We start from the raw sequence: 18,113 nt of genomic DNA, 5'->3' as shown, positions 1-18,113 counted from the left end.
GAGAACATAAGGCCATTATTTTGCTGATGCCGAAAATCGAACATTATAGGATATAGATTCATATCTGGCTCAAGACATACGACTAAATTCATTCAAAGAAATAATCCAATACCAAGGAACTTGAACATATAAGCCTTAGGATCGCTGGTCGTTTTGTTCATAGTTAAGTACCAATTAATATTCTTCAGCAAATTCTCTCAAATATATCAATTTTATTTCGAACATGGGTGTGATTGGCAAATTAAAACAGTGCTCTGACTTATGAAAGTAAAAAACTTTTATATGCATCATGGTAATTTTAAACTTTTATATGTAAACAAACCTTAATATTTCTTAAACAGTTTAAAACTTTTATCAAATTGAAATATTACTTATACACTTTAAATGAAACTAAATTAATATCTTTTTAAAAGTTATATATGAATCTTTTAATTCTTAACTTATATTTACTATTATTCTTTTAAAGATGTGAGACATGCAACAAAAGTATGACATTAAAAAATCTGTACAAATAGAATTTGGTATATATTTGTACCAATACTCACGAATAATGGTTTCGTTTTTATACTGTAAAAATGTTCACGTCTGCGAAATGGTATCAGATAAGGACATCGATATTGAAATTTTATTAACAAGGCCGATGTCCTCTATTAAACAATTTCAATATATATATCTTATTCAGCGATTCAACATCCATTTGACATTTTTAATTTGGAAAAAGTTTACCATAATCTCAATTTTCTGCATAATCCAATTTCCACAGGTCCCACAGAGTGACCTACTACTTGCGGAAGGTGTCTTTAATGTTTCGTATAGATAGTAATGACTCATGCTTACTATAATATTAGATTGAATTATGTTAAATTAACTTTAAATGAAGTTAAATAGTATTTAAGTTGATATTTGAATATAAATATCAACTATGAATAGATATTTAATAAGATAAATTATATTTAATCTGAATAATAATAAAAATTAAATGTATATTAAATTAGTTATTAGATAGTAATGATTATAATAAGCAAATATTTTTTTTTCAAATTATTCGTTATTTCATATGAGATAAATGATTCATATTAAATAAAACTATTTAAATAGTAAATTAATTAATAATGATAAGCAAGTAAATAATTTTTAAGTTATAAGTAAAAATAATGTAATAAATTATGGAAGATGTCATGAAAGGACAAAGATTTTTCTTTTCATTTTCTATCCCAACTAAACCCTTACGAAAATTTGGATTACTAATCCTATAACTTTAGGACTAAAATTTAAATCTAATCTACTGGTCCAATCCAAGTGAGCATGTCAAGTCAATTTTTTTTTTAAAATACAAATTAATCAAATTCTATACTTACATCTCGTTTGAAACAACTGCATTTAAGTAGGATAGCTACCTTCTAAACTATAGGTTTGGTGTAGTTACGCTGTGGCAACACAATTATACCAAACGGTGTCTTAATCTTGAACCACGTATGCAGGGGTGTAAAATCAACTCAAATAGGCCTCATGTTTGTTTGCGGGATTGACCACCCCCCCCCCCCCCCCCCCCCCTTTTTTTTTTCTTTTGTTAATTTAGCCCTTTTGTCAAAAATTAGAAATTGAAATTGAAATTGAAAAATTTTAAGTGAAAGCCAAACATTCAGTCAATTAAATTTGAACTGACTAGTCAACAGGGCCAAATTAAACGTAAATTTTCAAAGAAATGGACCCAAGGCACAACATAGGTCTGCCAACGATTACTCTTGCACTGTCAGTCATATTCTGCATTGATTCAATTCTAGTCCTTAGTCATATTCTGCATTTATATGTATTTAACAAGCTTGCTGACCAAAATATTTAAGCCTAAAGTTAATTAAAAATATCAGATAATATGATAAATATTGATAAGGATGGAATGACAAAAAATCAAAATACTAGGTAAAAAGTCGTTTCCGTAATTTTGTGGGTATGACCGCCATTGAAGTGAAAAGAGAGAGGAATTCAGTGGGTTATACATATCATAGCATCAGTTCTACTTTGCCTGGGGAATGGTGCCAAAACATTATCCGTGTTCAAAAGAAAAAAAATCAGAACATTTGTAAGTTACAGTAACTGTAACTTCGCCTGACCCATGAAAACATCGTACTTTTTAATTTGCTAAAAAAAATTCGTGCCATAGCTTTTTTACAGGAGTCGTGAAATACACTTGTATTTGATCTTCTCCTTTAACTTTCTACTCTCCCTTTTTATTAGTAAAATATTCTCGTAAAATACATCTTTAGTTATGAACATAGACTGAAAAGTTGAACCATGTATATTGAGTAGCCTATATAACTATTGGTATTTTTTTCCCCCTCAATTTCACTTTAGTGTCCGTAAATTTTTATTCTCTTTTACTAAATTGAACCACTTTGTGTTAGGTTCATAAGATTTAAAAAGATTAACATAATTGTAAGCTCTGTTCCGGATATAGACACTTGGTATTTCAAATATACAATTGTCTAATTAAGCAAAGATTATGAATCCAACGTCTGAAGTCTGCTCAAGATTACAGTGCCATGAAGACCACCACAGAGGATCAGCTCAATTGCAGGCACGCAGATGCGGATTGATGGTATGGATTGCCATGCACCTCACCTCTGGTGTTTGCATAACGAGCTGATTGTGAACAATTAGTTGAGAAATTGGTTAGACAGTTGATGACGTGTAAACCAAGACAATTAACTTGTATATCAAGTCAGTTGCTCTTCATTTTGTAGATAGCTGTGATTTATAATTCTCATTTTCTCTCGAATCTCGTATACTTTCTTAGCAACCAAACACCACCAGTATCTGTTAATTCATTTATTTTAACTTAGAGACTATATTATGGCTAGTTTTCATGTTCGCAAATTTAATAAAAAATCTGTAATGCCCGAAAGATTTGTCCGAACTGATGTCCGAACAGTCACAAGCCAAAACGACATCTTAGTTTATACATTGTGAAAATAATTTTAGGTTGACAACAAGCTAATGAGAAAGAACTCCAAGCACAAGACCAAGCTCTAAATAACTCGCGTCCAGGGGGTGTAAATCTACCTAAATGGGCCTCATTTGTTTGTTTTTTGTTTTTTTTGTTTTAAAGAAAAAAGGGCCTCATGTTTGTTTGCCGGATTAGCCTTCTAATATCAGATTTACGAATTGAAATTGAAAAATTCCAAGTGAAAGCCAAGGCTGGATATAGTTAATTTGAAGTTCAATTAAACAAAAGCAAAACTATTCGACAACGTTTTCAAATTTCGTATGTTAATGATCTCATTCATTAATTTCGATTTTCGCTTACCATTGTTGTTTCTTTTACAGCTTTTTAGATATTGAATCACCTGACTGGAAATTTGGATGCCAAAAATGGTTTGCACTGTGGCTACTAATGGCAATGGGGAGGAGAGGACAGGGGATCGAAATCCCCGTATTGATTTCTGACACTCCACCCCCATACTCTCCTCATCCCTTTTAAAATTACTTGAAGGAAGGTCATGGAATCCCCAAATAATAAAAAGTAGACCTTAAGGATACCCTACTCTCGCATATTAAATACTTTTATTTTATGAACTTGATTTAGTCATAATAAAGTAAAAATATAAAATCATATTATCAACACAAAAATATCAAAATAAACTCTAAAGTACTTAAAATCATTTCTATCAAATTAAGTCAATGCATCAAAATTACAAGATAATTTATAAAATTAAGCAAAAGTAAAGCTTAAAAGATGAACACATCCATAAAAGTTATGTAGTATGAATCATCAACAAAATTTTCTTCATCAGACTTCAAATCTTTATGTTAGCTGTTATTTATATTATTTTTTAAATCAATTTATAATATTGTTATTTGCATCCATATTGTTACAATTTAAATTTTAAATGTATTTACTAAAAAAATTAGAAGAAGAAATAAAATAATAATTCTAATAAAAAAATATAAATGAGGAAATGGGGAGGGTTGAGATTTCACCAAATTCCCATCCCTTACTCGAATAAGAAATTTAGTATAAAATTATTTTGTACCTTTTTTGAATGAAAAAAAAAAAATTTCTGAGGACCTCGGTCCCTGTGGGAATTTCTGTTATCTGTTACCAAGCCTATGAAAATTATCACAGTAAATATTTAAAAAGTTATGCTCTTTACCTGAATAGTTGTGATTCTCAATTTTGCTTTGCAAAAATATTCCATTAAACGAAAAAAAAAAGGGAGAGAAGTATGTGTCAAGATTGCATAATAGGGAATAGGCGAGCCCTCCCCTGTTCTAGTGTTGCTTCCCCCCTTTGTTTTATTTTTCTCCTAGATCTTGGTACGAATCAACATTTTGATGCCAATGTTGTGATTTATTATCACATTTAACATAAAAGTCATTGGGGTTACATAAAATGTTGATTCGTACAGGAGTATTTAACATACTGTTCAGAAGATATAATTTTTCACTTGTGATTTATCAGTTCTAATTTTGTTGCGTTGGAAAGGTCTCCTATGATTTGTAATATCATCCTGTTCGTGTAAAAATATTTCACATTAATTTTCCGTTTCAGGCCCCAAACAAATAAAAGGCCGTTCGTTCATTTTAAGTAATATTTTATTTCTTTCAAGACCATAGTACGTGAAGCAGAGCAACTCAAAAACAGAGAAAATCTAGCAACATTTACTTAAGACACCAAAAATTCTGTCCCCAAGGCGATTCAGGAAATAACAGTATTTATACCTCCATCTTCTATTGACAAGCAAAAGGCCTATAAAACACCAAAATCCCACCACAAATCCAAGTGCCATGCTAACGTACAACCAGTATTCCACTTCGTCTTCGTCTTCCACTCCAATTTCATCTTTGGGAATTGAAACGTTCCGATCAGTACAATTCCTAGGAAGAGGAGCTCCACAGAGATCATTGCCAACAAAACTAGATGCACCAAAGCTTTGAAGTTGAGTGCTTGAAGAAATTTTGCCAGTTAAAGTTGTTGTTGGACAAGTTCAAATGACTCAAGAATGTCAAGCTTGACATGCTCTGTGGAATTCCACCAGAAAGCTGGTTTATAGAAAAATCAATAGACTCTAATGATCTCATAGCACCAATACTTTCAGGGATTTGTCCTGTGAAAGAGTTGTGCGAAAAATTCAGTGACTACAATGCTCTAAGATTTGTCACTTCCAAAGGAATATTTCCTGAGAAATTATTCCTGGAAATATCTATCAGCTTGACAAAATCAAGAATCTTTCCAGAGTCAACCACTTTCCCCTTGGTCACAACTGATTCCCGATCCACTAAAGTTACATCCGTGTCTGGGGGAAGAGGTAGATATTGTGCAACATTTCGTATGAAAGAGTTCACTGTCACCATTGCAGTGAGATTACCAATACATTTTGGTACGGATCCAGAGAGATTATTGTCAGCAAGGTCTAAGATTTGTAAAAATTCCAGATCACATAATCTTGTAGTGATAGAAGTTCAAGTATTTGTGTTTAGTAAGCGAGAAAGCTAAAAGAAAATGAAAGAAAATCTCATAATGGAAACTTTTAGAAACTTCTCATTATTAGCATCAGTCAGATTACAAAATATATATATATCTCGTGAGAGCAACTTGTTACATCTGTTAGTAATCTGTTACACACATATGAAGAGCGCTTAATCAAGATAACTAATTAAGCCACGTCACCAAGCCACATCAGCTAAGAGAGTAAATCAGCTGCTGCCAAGCACAGATGAATGAACTGCACTTGATTCCTCTGTTCTTCATATTTAGTAGCTTCACTAACATCCCCTCTTAAGCTGAAGCTTCTTTTCTGTTCTCTACAAATTATCAGCTTCACTAACATCCCCTCTTGAGCTGAAGGTTCTAGGATGAACATTTAACTTGCTATGTAAATAATAAAACTGAGTGAAAGTAAGGGCTTTAGTCAAAACATCAGCTGTTTGATCTTTCACTGGGCACAAAACAAACAACTAACTCTTTAGATGCCACTTTATCTCTGATGAAGTGAATGTCCAGCTCAACATGCTTTGTTTTAGCATGATAAACTGGATTGTAAGCCAATGCTATTGCACCCTGATTATCACACCACATAATTGGCGTAGCACTTATTTGAATTCTCAGTTCAGCAAGCAAAGACTGTATCCAAATGACCTCTGATGCAACATGAGCCAAGGCTCTGTACTAAGCTTTAGTACTAGACCTTGAGACAATTGATTGCTTTTTAGATGACCATGAAACTAGATTGGCACCTAGATAAACACCAAACCTAGCAACTGACTTCCTATCATCTCGATCACAAGCCCAGTCTGAATCAGTAAAACAGTTGATTTGCTTAGCTCCACAGTTGTAGAACTGAAGACCAAAATGAATTGTGCCTTTAAGATATCTTAACAACCTTTTGCATGCTTCCCAATGTGCAGTTCTCGGATTGGATAGAAACTGACTGAGCTTATTTACAGTGAAGGCTATTTTTGGTCTAGTGAGAGTAACATATTGCAGGGCTCCAATAATGCTTCTATACTGAGAATTATTGGAAATCTCAGAGCCTGAATCTTTGGTAAGTTGATGGCCTGTAGACATAGGTGTTGGCACTGGACTGTAGTTGACTAAATCATGTTTTGCCAAAATATCAGCAATGTACTTAGCCTGAGACAAATGAATCCCATTTTGAAGTTTAGAAACTTCAATGCCTAAGAAGTAGCTAAGTTCTCCTAGATCTTTCAAGGCAAAAGTCTTTTGCATATCTTGAATAACTTGCTGAACTTTGACTGAGAAAGAACCAGTAATAATAATATCATCCACATATACCAAAACCAAAATTAAGTGACCATTTTCTCTCTTATAAAAGAGTGAATTATCTGACTTGGAATTCTGAAAATGCCATTGAGAAAGTATAGCTGTTTTAAGTCTAGCAAACCAAGCTCTTGGAGCTTGTTTCAAACCATAGAGAGCTTTCCTTAGTTTACAAATGTGATGAGGTTTGTGAGGATCAATAAAACCTTCAGGTTATGACATATACACTTCCTTATCAAGAATACCATTCAGAAAGACATTATTTACATCTATTTGCCTAAGAAGCCAATTGTTCATGACTGTAATGCTTAGAACTACCCTGACAGTAGATGCTTTTACTACTGGACTAAAGGTTTCAGTATAATCAACACTATGTGTCTGATGGAAGCCTTTAGCAACCAGCCGTACTTTATACTTCAAAATAGTCCCATCAGGATTATATTTGATTTTGAAAACCCACTTGTTACCAATTACTTTAACAGGAGCAGTAGGTAGAACCAAATCCCATGTGTGATTGACTTTTAAAGCTTTAAACTCTTCTTGCATAGCTTTGAACCATAATGGATCAGATAGAGCTTGAGAAATAGATGTAGGCTCAGATGTTTGTGCTAAAAGGACAAAAAGATAAGACTTTGGCTTGAAAATGCCATTCTTTGATCTGGTTATCATAGAATGACCAATGGAAGGAGGTGTAGGAAGAATATGAGGGGGGAATTATTTGAAGGAGAAATGAATATTGAGGTATCAGGTGTGTCAGTAGTTGAGTGTGATAGTGAGGGATGAACATTAAAGTTTTGAGACAGTACCTAATTAGAATTGGAAACTGGAGATGCAGGATCAGCTGCTAAAGTTGCTGTTAAAGGAGCCTAGAATTGTGTTGAAATACAAGTATGCAACCCAAGAAGGGGGTGAATTGGGATTCTAAAAATTATTCAATTTATAAAGAAAAACTTAATGCAAATATAATCCAAATTCAAAGCAATAACAATTAAGTTGATCACAATATAAAAAGATAAGGGAAGAGGGATTCAAACACAGAGATTTTTACGTGGTTCGGCCAACCTCGTCTACGTCCACGCCTCCGAGCTTTCCGGGCTTGAGGATTCAACTAAGCAAGCCTCCAAGGCTTCAAATGCTTACACTTGACTTCCAAGGTGTCAATAAACCTTTACAACAAGAGATTATCCCCAATCTCTTAACCCAAGTGTATCCCAACACTTACAATCACTCAAAGTAAAAGATTACAAATTGTTTTGCCTCTCACAATATATAAGATTACACAATGATGCTTAATATGTGAATAGATGAAGCAAGAATGTGTTTTAAGCTCTATGAAGATTGTATTCTTGAATATTAGCTCAATGGTCGTGTTGTGATCAATCTTCTTTGAATTTGAATGAGCTTATTTATATCTGGAACTGAAAAATTAGCCGTTACAAACTGTCGGTCCGAAAATGGTTCGCCGTTAACCATTAACGGTTAACCATTTAGGCTGGTCAAAAGTTACCGTTGGGCCAAATTTTTAATAAACGGTTTGCCGTTTAGGGTTACCCTTTTGCCGTTAGATTCCAGAGACCTGCAAGACGAATATCAGTTATCCGTTTAAAGTAAACGATTAAGGATTTGCATGAATTCTCTGGATATTATTGGTTGACCGTTTGTAATAAACGGTTCGCCGTTTGTTTCCAGTAACCTGTAAAACAATTCAGCCTTTATCCGGTTTCGTTAAATAGTGCCAGAGGAGAACAACCTTCAATTCTGGAAGGTATCGGTTAACCGTTTTAAATAAACGGTTCACCGTTAAGTTCCAGTAACCTTCCCATCTTTTGTGTTTTTCGTTTATCATAAACGGTTAGAGCTTTAGGCAATACGTTGCTCTCTGGTATTAATCGGTTAACCGTTTAAATAAATGGTTCACCGTTTATATCCAGAATTACATTTTAAACCAGATTTTACAGAGAGTCTTTTTCTAATATGAAAGTCCATCTTTTATGAAAAATGAATGGATTGATTGTTAAGGCTTTCGTTTGTTAAGGAATGGCTCCAATATATTGATAAAAAACCATTTAAAATTTGTTATCATCAAAATCAATATTATTAACATATTCATGTTAACAATCTCTCCATTTTTTATGATGACAAATTTCATTCAATGTTTAGCTCCCCCTTAATATGTGCTCCCCCTAAATGTATGGCCAAATTAAGGAATGTTCAATAAAAGGATTTTTGCTCAAGAAAACATTTTTAAAGTCATTTTAAATCCCCCATTCTAAACATTTGTAAATACCACAATTATATCTCCCCCTTCATTATCAAAAAGAAAAGAGAGAATAGGAAAAACGCAAATCCGTTAAAGAAGTTACCCGGTTTTGGCGAGCGAAAATTTTGGCAGAGTTTCCCCTTAAAGATGAGCAAAACCACTAATACAAAATAAGATTAAAAACACTTCCAAAATAGATTAACACCAACTTCATCTTTCAACAACCCAATAACGCCATGAACTAACAAATCAACACTTCAATATCCAATAAATCACAAATTTCATCAACCAATAACCAAGTCATCCAATCAGCAAGAACATCACAAACATATGTCATCAAAATCCAGAAAGAGCATATAGAGGGAACAATGTATAGAAAAATATAAATGGCAACATGCAAACAACCAAGAAATGTATGTGCGAAAACAGAACTCAGAAACTATGGAGGCGGAGAAGATGTGCTCCCCGGGTCATAGCTGAAGTAGCTGAGAAGAGTGCGCTGTCCAGCGATAAGCTCAAGCTGATGATCAATGCTCTGCTGCTGAAAGGTCTGAAAGTCAGAACGTAGCTGCTGGTGGTCACGGGAAACAGTGTCCAACCGATCAAGAATCAGCTGCTGGCGCTCTGAAATCCGGTGAACATCAGCAATCAACTGTTGCACAACGTCTGAAGCAGGGGGCTGCACTGGAGCTGGAGGCGGCATAGAGGCAGATGGCTGCTCGGGAACAGCAGATGGCTCAGGAGCAGGAGGCGGCTCGGACGAGGAGGGAATGTCAGCATCCATCGCACGCTCCTCAGAGTCTGAGTCAGCTGGAGGCCGACGGACAAAACGGCGACGCGGAGGATAAGGATGAACTCCTAATCTAAAGTCAGGAAGCTGATCGAGAGGATAATATCATTGAGCATCCGATCGTCCTCTAGAGCAATCAAGGTATCTCGGTTTTTGGAGTTGCTTGTTTTTATCCACTTTCCATTCTTCCTAGAGAAACCGATACTAGTCATGGCCTCGGGACCAATCCGTCTAGTCTCCATATGTCCAGTATCAAGAAGAGGCACCTCAAAGCGTCGCAGTATCTTAGTAATGATACTGCCATAAGGAAGCAAGCGGTGATTGACCGCGGGAGTACTCAACATGTGTCGCACAATAATATACCCGAGGTTAATAGGACGGTCTGTAAGTAGGCTATCTAGTAGGGCAACGTCCAACCTCGTAACCTCATCCGAGTGACCCTTCCTAGGTGTCACTATGTGCTGTAAAATAGTGTGAAGAATACGAACTTGGAGAGGTAAAAGTTGAGACCGAAAAGGAAGCAAACAAATCTCATCCGATAAGTCTCGACGACGACATATATTACGGACGCCATCAGTATGAGAAAAACTGTCAAAGGAAAGGGCTTTCCTAGAGGTGTAAATATCAATCCCCTCACAAGAGATACCAAGAAAGTCAGCTAGATCCGCATCATCAAACTCTATTGGCACACGACCAACTTGAGTAACTATCTTATTTGGGCGAGTATCGGAAATTTCCATGTTCGAATAAAAGACTCGCACTAAATTTGGATAAACACGGTCATCAAGGTCAATGGCAGCCTCCTAAGGCTTAAGCATATCCTTAATGCTTCTACCACATACAACTAAGTTGCGGAAATCATCAATATCAACAAAGAATGAGTCAAGTACCTTACGACCGTTGAAGCGATCTTCGAACAGCTTGGCCAAGGAAGGTGTGGGGAAGTGAATGCGTGCAAATTCAGAGACTTCCCGTGGTGGTATAGGATTCCTTGGAGGCACAGATTTACGCCTGGGATTTCTCCGAGAGGGTTCAGCCATGGAGAAACACAATGAAGTGAGGAAAATGAAAGAGAGATGTGATGAGAAGAAAATGAATCGATGAATGGCTTATGAATGAATAGAGGATGTGAGTTGGATGTTCAATTTGGTTGAAGAAGGGTAAGAATCAGATTAAAAAAGAAGAAACCCGACCCGCGGCAGTTAGGGTTTCAATTTGGGATTTTTGAATTTTGGGCTTGATTTGAAGTTTTGAATCGGTGAAATTGTTCTAAAGGTGATAAGAAATGATGTTGAGGGTTTGATTTGACAAGAAAAGCAAGAAAAATGAGGGTTTGAGGGCAGAGAAACCTTCGGCTGCGCAACAATGGCGAAAACGGTGAAAGGGTAACTGGAGAAGGAGAAAAAACCTTTGAACAGTTTTTATAATCGCGAAAACGGTTAACCGTTTATTTAAACGGTTAAGGGGTAACTTCCAGAGGCTAAAGAAAGGGCAACGGTAAAAGCCTAAGTGCTGAACGGCTAAGGAGTAACTGTTAGAGGACTCTCTGTTTTCAAACGGTTCACCGATTGTAGCAAACGGTGAAAGAGTAAATGGACAGACACATAATCTCGTTTCTGGAATAAAATGGTTCACCGTTTATTAAAATTGTTATCCGTTTATTTTATCTGTAATTTTGCACATTTGATTTAATTTTTGGCCAGCAAATAATATATTCGAAGATCATTTAATTGATCTGAAAATATTTTATGAGCCATTTTAATGCATGATTCATGAACGTGTTTTCAACCAATTTAATTCATATAAACAAGAATTAATAAGGTAAATTCATCATTTGACTATCAAGCTCAAGCATTTCATAAATATTTGATCACAACTAAGTCAATCAATTCAGTACACTCAATAGCATGAATAGAGACATTAATGCGAAAATTTCATCATCCCAAGTTCATGCTGAATTTTTGAAAATTGTTCTTCGCAAAGTGGTTTTGTGAAAATATCGGCAAGTTGTTTTTCCGTAGAAATAAACTCTAATGCAATATCTCCCTTTTGAACATGATCTCTCCAGAAATGATGTCTAATTTCTATATGTTTGGTTCTAGAGTGTTGAATGGGATTCTTTGAGAGATTTATAGCACTGGTATTATCACACTTAATAGGAATTTGTTCAAGATTAATGCCATAATCTCTAAGAGTTTGTTTCATCCAAAGAGCTTGTGCACAACAACTTCCGGCAGCTATATATTCAGCCTCGGTAGTTGAAAGTGCGACAGAATTTTGTTTCTTGCTAAACCATGAAACAAGAGAGTGTCCTAGAATATAGCAAGTACCACTAGTGCTCTTCCTATCCACTTTATAACCGGCAAAGTCCGCATCCGAATAACATGTTAAATCTATATGAGTTCCCCTAGGATACCAAAGGCCAATATCTATGGTTCCACTCAAATAACGGAAAATTCTTTTAACAGCAAGCAAATGGGATTCCTTGACTGAAATCTTGCACACAAACATACACTAAACATGATATCGGGTCTACTTGCAGTCAAATAAAGTAGGGATCCGATCATACCTCGATACATTTTGATATCCACTTCTTTACCTTTTTCATCTTTGTCCAGCTTGGTTGTTGTGCTCATTGATGTATTTTTGGTCTTTGAGTCATCAATGCCGAATCGTTTGAGTAGATCTTTTACATACTTGGCTTGATTTATGAAAATTCCTTCCTCGTTTTCTTTGATTTGAAGTCCAAAGAAGTACTTCAACTCACCCATCATACTCATCTCAAATTCTTTGCTCATACACGATAAAAATTCTTTACACAACAATTCATTAGTAGAACCAAAAATAATATCATCAACATAAATTTGAACAATAAGTATATCTTGGTTCTTATGCTTAACAAATAGAGTAGTATCCGCTTTTCCCATTGAAAAATCATTTTCCAACAGGAAATTCTTAAGTCTATCATACCATGCTCTAGGTGCTTGTTTTAATCCATACAAGGCTTTAAGCAACTTATAAACGTGATTTGAAAATTTTTCATTTTCAAAACCAGGGGGTTGTTTTACATACACTTCTTCCATAATATACCCATTTAGAAAAGCACTTTTCACATCCATTTGAAATAAGATGAAATCTTTATGACATGCAAATGCCAACAACATTCTAATTGATTCTAGTCTAGCAACGGGTGCAAAAGTTTCATCAAAATTAATTCCTTCTTCTTGGTTGTAACCTTAAGCCACTAATCTAGCTTTATTCCTTACAACCACACCGGATTCATCCATCTTATTTCTAAAAATCCATTTAGTACCTATGACGGATTGATGTTCCAGTTTAGGAACTAATTCTCACACATTGTTTCTTTCAAATTGATTTAATTCCTCTTGCATTGCCATAATCCAAGATTCATCATTTTCTGCATCCTCAAAGGATTTGGGATCAATTTGAGAAATGAATGCATTATGCTCACAAGCATTCCTAAGTGATGATCTAGTTGTAACACCTCGTGAGATATCTCCTAAAATTACATCTTTAGGGTGAGAAGAGACATACCTCCACTCCTTGGGGAGTGTTTGAGAGATACCATCTTGTTGCTCCAGCTCCATATTTGTTTGTTCTTCTTGTCTATCCTCTTGATTTTCTTGTGGTGCATTCTCTTGATTCTCTTTTGATGATTCTTCTTGTACCTCTCCATCTGCATCATCATTAGCAACTCCTTTCTCCGTAGAGGAGGGGTTAGATTCATCAAACGTAACATGCATGGACTCCTCCACAACTAAAGTTCTTTTATTATAAACTCTATAAGCTTTACTTGAGTTTGAATATCCAAGAAAGATGCCAACATCAGATTTTGGATCAAATTTACCAAGATTATCTTTTGTGTTTAAAATAAAACATTTGCATCCAAAAACTTTGAAATAGCCAATGTTGGGTTTTCTATCTTTCCAAAGCTCATATGGAGTTTTATTGAGATGAGGTCTAATCAACACCCGATTTAAAACATAGCAAGCAATGTTGACGGCTTCGGCCCAAAAATATTTAGGTAATGCATTTTCATTTAACATGGTCCTAGCCATTTCTTGAATAGACTTATTCTTTCTCTCAACAACTCCATTTTGTTGTGGAGTCCCAGGTGATGAAAATTGATGCTCAATGCCAAGATTATTGCAAAAGTTCTCAAATGCATGATTTTCAAATTCTCCTCCATGATCACTCCTAATGCATATAATATCACGCCCTTTTTCATTTTGTAATTTCTTATAAAGCACTTTAAAAGCATCAAGAGCATCATCCTTATTGGCTAAGAATAATACCCATGTATATCTAGAATAATCATCCACTATCACAAATGCATAATATTTGCCATTTAGACTAGCATATCTAGATGGTCCAAATAGATTTATGTGAAGAAGTTCAAGTGGTTTTGAAGTAGAGATATGGTTTTTGTTTTTTAAAGAGGTTTTGATTTGTTTTCCAAATTGACAAGCTTCACAAATCTTATCCTTTTGAAAACCAATTTTCGGAAGACCTTTAACTAAGTCATTTTTCGAAATTTTCGAAATCAAATCCATGCTTGCATGTCCTAATCTTCTATGCCATAGCCAACTATCATCATGTAATGCGGAAAAACATTTATCAAGAGTAGATGCACATTCTATGTCAATGATATAAACATTACCACATCTATTACCAACAAACAAGGTTTTGCCATCACATGAGTTCTCAATAACACAATTAAATTTATCAAAGATAACTTTATAACCTTTGTCACATAATTGACTAATGCTAATTAAGTTGTGTTTCAAGTTCTCAACCAAACATACATTCTCAATTAGAGTTGAAGAGACTTTACCAACAATTCCTATTCCAAGAATTTTTCCTTTTGAGTTGTCTCCAAAAGATACGTCTCCACCATTTTCAATTTTGGTGAAGCTTGAGAACCATGCATAGTTTCCGGTCATGTGCTTTGAACAACCGCTGTCCAAGTACCATTTATTTTTCTTCTTCTTCAAGCCCTACAAGAAAAAATCTCAAGTTTTAAGTACCCAAAACTTTTTGGGTCCTTGAGAGTTAGCAACGGTTCCTTTTGGAACCCAAATGCATTTGACACCATAATATGCATTCCTTTTCACGGGACATTTATATTTCATGTGACCATTTTGATTACAATAATGACATACAATCTTATGATCATTTGTGGAGGTAGCTTTAACAAAATAATTCTTATAATACTTTTGCTTCAAGTTAGGCTTATATCCAAGTCCTCCTTTATCAAAAACACATTTTTGTGAGTTAAGCATATTATCCAACATCTTTTGCCCATTTGTAAATTTCAAAACAATTTCATTCAATTCATTACTCTTTTTCTTGAGCATTTCGTTCTCATTTTTCAACTCATCTATGTGTGATTCTAAATGCTCATGTAAGATGCTAGGTTTCTCATTTGATAATGCAATTTCATCATGCAATGTTTTGTTCCCTACTTCTAGGCATACAATTCTTGCATTTAGAGATTCATTTTCATTTTTAAGCTTTGTTATTTCCTTTTTAAGACATACATTCTTTTTACCAATCTTCATCAACTCATTATGCAAATCTTTAAAAGCATCATACAATTCATCATAGGTGGGATCACTTACCTCATTGAGATCATCATCCCCTCCTATTGCCATGAGTGCTAGGTTTGATACTTCTTGCGATCCTTCTTCATCACTTGATTCTTCCTCACTATCATCCCATGTTGCAACCATTGCTTTCTTCTTGAGTTTGTTGATAAGTGGGCACTCCGATCTTATATGTCCAGGCTTCTTGCATTCATAGCATGTGATTGCCTCATTCTTCTCCCTATGGTTCTTGAAGTTTATGAAATTTCTTCGCTCTCCAGTTTTCTTGAAAAATTTTCTGAACCTCCTTGCTAGCATGGCTAGCTCTTCATCATCCGGTTCACTCTCCCCATCACTCTCATATTTTGAAGCTTTGAGAGCAATGCTTTTCTTCTTCTCCTCATGTCCTTTTTCTGCAGCTAAATCCTCTTCATATAAAATGAGAGAACCAATTAAATCATCAAGAGGTAAAGTATTTAAATCTTTGGCCTCTTCAATGACGGTTCTTTTAGGTCTCCATTCTTTTGGAAGTGACCTAATGATTTTCTTAACTTTCTCACTATTTGAGAAGGTTTTCTCTAAGGCATCTAGGGTGTTCACTATGTCCGTGAATCTAGTATACATAGAATACACATTTTCATTTTGTTCTATTTAGAACAACTCATATTGACGAGTGTATCTACTGATTTTAGACTCTTTTACTTGATTTGTCCCTTCATAGACAACTTCAAGTTTGTTCCATATCTCTTGTGCACTTTCACAACTAGATACTCTATGGAATTCTTTCTTATCAATGGCACAAAACAAAGCATTCATAGTCTTGGTGTTTAGAGACATTTTTCTCTTTTCTAACTCACTCCATTGACTTGATGGTTTAGGAATATCATCTCCTACTTCATCTTTAAACATAGGCATGAATGGACCGTCACAAACAACTTCCCAAATTTCATAATCTAAGGCTTGCAAGTAGATTCTCATTCTAGTTTTCTAATAAGCATAGTCATTTCCATCAAAGAAGGGTGGTCTAGTTGTAGATTGCCCTTCTCTAAAGGTTGAGTCATTTAGGGTTGCCATGGATCTTTTACTCTAGACGATTAAGTCTTAACAAGAGAACAAGGCTCTGATACCAATTGAAATACAAGTATGCAACCCAAGAGGGGGGGTGAATTGGGATTCTAAAAATTATTCAATTTATAAAGAAAAACTTAATGCAAATATAATCCAAATTCAAAGCAATAACAATTAAGTTGATCACAATATAAAAAGATAAGGGAAGAGGGATTCAAACACAGAGATTTTTACTTGGTTTGGCCAACCTCGCCTACGTCCACGCCTCCAAGCTTTCCGGACTTGAGGATTCCACTAAGCAAGCCTCCAAGGCTTCAAATGCTTACACTTGACTTCCAAGGTGTCAATAAACCTTTACAACAAGAGATTATCCCCAATCTCTTAACCCAAGTGTATCCCAACACTTACAATCACTCAAAGTAAAAGATTACAAATTGTTTTGCCTCTCACAATATATAAGATTACACAATGATGCTTAATATGTGAATAGATGAAGCAAGAATGTGTTCTAAGCTATATGAAGATTGTATTCTTGAATATTAGCTCAATGGTCGTGTTGTGATCAATCTTCTTTGAATTTGAATGAGCTTATTTATATCTGGAACTGAAAAATTAGCCGTTACAAACTGTCGGTCCGAAAATGGTTCGCCGTTAACCATTAACGGTTAATCGTTTAGGCTGGTCAAAAGTTACCATTGGGCCAAATTTTAAATAAACGGTTTGCCGTTTAGGGTCACCCTTTTGCCGTTAGATTCCAGAGACCTGCAAGACGAATATCAGTTATCCGTTTAAAGTAAACGGTTAAGGATTTGCATGAAGTGACTTCTCTGGATATTATCGGTTGACCGTTTGTAATAAACGGTTCGCCGTTTGTTTCCAGTAACCTGTAAAACAATTCAGTCTTTATCCGGTTTCGTTAAATAGTGCCAGAGGAGAACAACCTTCAATTCTGAAAGGTATCGGTTAATCATTTTAAATAAACGGTTCACCGTTAAGTTCCAGTAACCTTCCCATCTTTTGTGTTTTCCATTTATTATAAACGGTTAGAGATTTAGGCAATACGTTTCTCTCTGGTATTAATCAGTTAACCGTTTAAATAAACGGTTCACCGTTTATATCCAGAATTACATTTTAAACTAGATTTTGCAGAGAGTCTTTTTCTAATATGAAAGCCCATCTTTTATGAAAAATGAATGGATTGATTGTTAAGGCTTTCGTTTGTTAAGGAATGGCTCCAATATATTGATCAAAAACCATTTAAAATTTGTTATCATCAAAATCAATATTATTAACATATTCATGTTAACATGTGTAACAAGAGAGGACAAGGAAAACTCAGAATCTGACTCAACTGAATCTGAAGAATTGATTGGAACAGTTTTTGTAACTGATGAAAAATCTACCCCAGGAACAAAGGAAATGATTTTTCATCAAAGACCACATGATTTGAAATATAGACCCTCCTAGATGAATGAAGACATTTATAGCCCTTATGATGAGAGCTATATCCAATAAAAATGCATCTCCCAATTCTGAACTCAAGTTTGTGTCTGTTATAAGGTCTAAGGTATGGAAAACATGCACAGCCAAAGATTCTAAGAATAGAATAAT

This window comes from Citrus sinensis, chromosome 9 (genome assembly GCF_022201045.2).
Source record: "Citrus sinensis cultivar Valencia sweet orange chromosome 9, DVS_A1.0, whole genome shotgun sequence".
Lineage (NCBI taxonomy): Eukaryota > Viridiplantae > Streptophyta > Magnoliopsida > Sapindales > Rutaceae > Citrus > Citrus sinensis.
The sequence above is the reverse complement of the archived record's forward strand: the minus strand, read 5'-3'. Positions refer to the sequence as shown.